Raw genomic sequence first — 4,563 nt, forward strand, 5'->3', positions numbered from 1 at the left:
TTATTTGCTTGGTCTGAATTGTGTTATGTCATTGAATTCAGAGGAGACATTGGCTCAAATCTACATGACTAGAAATGGTAGAAGGCTGAGCTTTTGCATTGTGACAGTAAGTAGGAGGTGACCTTAGTTCAATTGGAGTTTTAGCAAGTTGTATGAGAAGTCCACTTGAGGTTCAAATATGCTAGCACCTTCCTGGTCACCACCATAATGTAAATGTTTCTTTTGCTGATAACTGTATTATGAGGTAAGTCACATACAAAATCATAAAGAGCACTTCCATGGCTGCCATGTAGGAGGCCCCAATTGAAAACACATAATCCATAGTTAGAACAAAATTGTGAGGTGAGGAAAAAAACCGTCAATAGTCATCTACCATGGCATCTTGTGGGAAGAAGTAAGAAGTAATGAAGTCAGCAACTGATGGACCTGAGAACAGGAAAACCACAAAATAGCCAATAGGTATTGACTGGAAAGTAGAAGGGTCAGTTTGAGAACAGCAGTTAGCATTAGATAGTCTCTTTTTTTCAGTTATTTTTTTTAAATTGAGATATAATCATCTAAAGTGTACAATCAGTGGTTCACAGTATCAGAATAAAGCTGTGCATTCATCATTACAATTGATTTTTGAACATTTTCATTACTTTGAAACCAATAAAAATAAAAGTAAAAAAGAGCACCCAAGACCTCCCATAACCCCACAACCCCTTATTGTTTATTTTTTTGTCTTTTTTTTTCTTATTCATCTGTCCACACACTGGAAAAAGGGAGCATCAGCCACAAAGTTTTCACAAGCACATGGTCATACCTTAAAAGCTCTTTAGTTATTCAGTCATCTTCAAGAATCAAGAATACTTGATTACAGTTAGTTTCATGTATTTCCCTCTAGCTACTCCAAAACACCAAAAACTGAAAAGATATAAATATATATAAAATGCGTAAGAATAACCTCCAGAAAGACCTCTCGACTCTATTTGAAATTTCTCAGCCACTGAAATTATATTTTGTTCATTTCTCTTCCCCTTTTTGTCAAGAAATCTTTTTCATTCTCACCATTCTAGGGCCAGGCTCATCCCTGGGAGTCATGTCCCATGTTACCAGGGAGATTCATACCCCTGGAAGTCAAGTTGCACATAGGGAAGAGGGCAATGAGTTCACCTGCAGAGTTGGCGAGGAGAGAGGCCACATCTGAGCAATAAAAGAGGTTCTCTGGGTGTGGCTCTTATGCATAAGTATAAGTAGACTTAGCTTCTTCTTTATAGGAAAAAGCCGCCGGTCCTGTGCAGAGCTGCAGCCTCCATATCACCCCTTCCACCACTCGGCTGTTGTGAAATGAAGCTGTTGTTTCTGGAAAGAAACTCACCCAGTAGATCAGGCAGGAAGTGTGGCAGGAGGAGGAAGAGTGGGTGGCCTCTGGCAACAGTCAGCCGCACCTCAATGTACTTATGGTTGGCAGGAGTCCTGCTAGTCACTCCTGTCTCCAGCAAGACCCGGGCCGCCCCGGATATGGGAGTCACCAGTGAAACGATTTTGAAACCAGCTTCAATTTCAGAAGAAGAATTGTTAAATTTGATTAATAAGCTAAATAACGATGACAGTGTAGTTGGCCTCCTTGTTCAGCTGCCTCTTCCAGAGCGCAATGATGAGAGAAGGGTCTGCAAAGTTGTTTCTCCAGACAAGGATGTTAATGACTATCATGTTATTAAGGTAGGGTGGATGTGTTTGGACCAGTATTCCATGCTCCCGGCTACCTCACAGGGTGTGTGAGAAGTAATTAAGTGAACTGGAATTTCAACACTGGGGAAGAAGGTGTTTGTGGCTGGAAGGTCAAAGAATGTTGGAATGCCCACTGCAATGTTACTACATGCAGATGGGGCGAATGAACATCCTGGATGTGATACCACTGTTACAATATCTCATGGTTATACTCCCAGAGAACAGTTGAAGAAACATCCAATTCTTGCAGATATTTGGTATCCCCTGCAGGCATTCCAAATCTGATCACAGCAGATATGATCAAGGAAGGCGCAGCATTCACTGATGTGGGAATAAACGGAGTTAAAGAACCTGTAACCTCTAAGCCCAATTTGGTTGGAGATGTGGACTTTGAAGAAGTCAAGAAGAAAGCTGGTTACATCACTCCAGTCCCTGGGGGCATTGGACCCATGACAGTAAGTTATGCCGATGACGATTACCATTATTGCTGCGAAAAAACTGCTGAGGCCTGAAGAGCAGGAAGTGCTGAAGTCTAAAAAGCTTGGAGTAGCAACCAGTTAATTGTTTTACCTTCTCTTTTATGAATAGCCTTCCAATCCTGTTCAAGAAGAAAAACAGGCCAATAGAAATGGAATTATGTTTTTTTATTCTACTGAAATGGCTTAAAACGGTGCTTTGTATTATTGAAAGCTTAAATGGGTGGGTGTTTGCACAAATAATTCTTACCCAGGAGCAAGCCAGTATCCTGCTATTCAGCATGGGGCATTGTCACATTGCAGTGGATGCTTAACTTTGTCAGGCATCTGCAGTTGTTAAAATTTGCCTTTCCTAGGATTGCATTTCCCAAGTGCTATTCCAATAAGAGTTAATATCCACATTAGATTCCAAACCTGTTGAGTTCAACTGGTCAAACCAAAGGAAAAACGTTGCCAGAAGAAATTAAGGGAACAGTAAACAGGAAGAAGTGATAACAATTGAGTGAGAAAAAAATTGCCCAGATTTATACATGCATCATTGTTAGCCAGATTTATCTAAATAAAAGAATTTAGCTGGAAAGAAAAAAAACTATATGCTAATCGGATTCCTAAACTGCCATTTTGTGACTTAATCGCTGGGAAAATGTTTTAAGATTCTGTTATTAGCTCTTATTTTTATGTATGTTATCATTCAGTGAGATCTCCCCAAGTTAGTTTTCTGAGATTGAAAAGGCTTATGTTTTATAAATTATTCATGTATGTTGTCATATTTGGCTTTTGCTATATCTTTAAACTTAATTGTCAAATGTTTTACTACTGAAGAGTATCTATATAGTTTCCTTAGTGTATCTTGAAACCTATTTTTGGAAAACAAAACTGATAAAACGTTGGGCTTGATAGTCACAAGGGCGGCTTGTTTAAGTATGGAACTTATTTTTTCACCAAAGGATTTGTCAGTAGCTGCTTGCTTTTCTCTTTGAACCTGTTGGTTTTCCTAAAACATTTTTAAGAGCTTGAGTTAATGTTGAATTTAACCAGACTTTTCTGATTAAAACTTTTTTTATTTTAATAAAACACTTTTTATGATGTGAAAAAAAAACACAGACTATGGGAAACTATAGGACAAATGGCATGAGTTTTTCAACAAATAAAGGAGACAGATATAGAAGGAACCTCAGAATAAAGCAGAATTAGAAGTTATTAAATTTAAAAAGAAATGAACAAGATTAAAATGCCTCAGATGTTCATTTGGATAACAAAATTCTTTTAAAATTACAAGGAAATAAATACTGTAAAAGCCAGGATCACTGTTAGCTATAGGAGAAGGTAGGGGATTGTGAATAGTATGCAACCCAGGAACTGGGCTTCTCGGGTAGATGACAAACTTCTATCAGTTGATCTGGTGGTATTTATAAAATGTGTAGCTTAGAATAATTCATTAGCCATGTATTTGTTGAGTGTGTTTTTCTGCACCTGTGTTTTATTTTACAATAAAAAAGTGAATAAGTAAATAAGTAAGCTAAATTGTGGATACATTCATCGACTTGGTTGAAATGGAAAAATTTCTTAAAAGACACCAATAACCAAACTGCCACAAAAGGAAGGAGAAAATAGCACAATAGTTATATACGTATCTATGTGTGTATATATATAAACTCTATCAGAAAATAGAGACGGAATAAGCATACACAACTCATTCTATGAGGCAACATTATGCTAACATCAAAATTAAATACCTTATAAGAAATCTACTGTCCACAGACCCTCATGAACCAATGCAAAAATCTTTAACAAAACATTAACAGAACTATCCCGGCAATATATACAAAGGTTAACTCAACATGGTCAAATGCTGTTCATCATAGGAGCTCAAGGTCAGTTTAAAGTAAAAATATCAGACTGTAATTCACCATATTATCAGATTAAAAAAGAAAAATCATATCATTATTTCAATTGATAAAGCAAAATAATTTGGCAGCTTTCAGTATCTATTGTTGATAAATCTCTCAGTAAACTGGTATTATGAGGGAACTTCCTTAACCTGTTAAACCATATTTATAAAAGAACTACAGCTTTGTGAAATACTGAAGGTCTCAATCTCCCTCCCAAACCTACCTTCTAGCTCTGGATTAAGGCAAGGATGACCACTCTTACCACATATATTTAATATTCTACTGGAGAGCCTAGACAGTGTAACAAGGAAATAAAAAATAAAAGTCCTACAAGTTGGAAAGGAAGGGATAACATGATATGTATGTATAAAATCCTGAGCACTTTCCAAAACTCTACTAGATCTAATAAGTGAATTCAGCAATGGTCCCAAGATCAATAGCAAAATCAGTTATATTTCTATATCCTAGAAATACACTGATAA

The 4,563-nt window shown here is 36.9% G+C and overlaps 1 pseudogene; it reads left to right on the forward strand.

Annotated features, from left to right (window-relative positions):
• The first annotated feature begins 1,328 nt into the window (after positions 1-1,328).
• On the forward strand, positions 1,329-2,274 carry LOC143683278 (bifunctional methylenetetrahydrofolate dehydrogenase/cyclohydrolase, mitochondrial pseudogene; annotated as a pseudogene).
• Positions 2,275-4,563: the final 2,289 nt, after the last annotated feature.

Source organism: Tamandua tetradactyla, chromosome 5 (assembly GCF_023851605.1).
Source record: "Tamandua tetradactyla isolate mTamTet1 chromosome 5, mTamTet1.pri, whole genome shotgun sequence".
Lineage (NCBI taxonomy): Eukaryota > Metazoa > Chordata > Mammalia > Pilosa > Myrmecophagidae > Tamandua > Tamandua tetradactyla.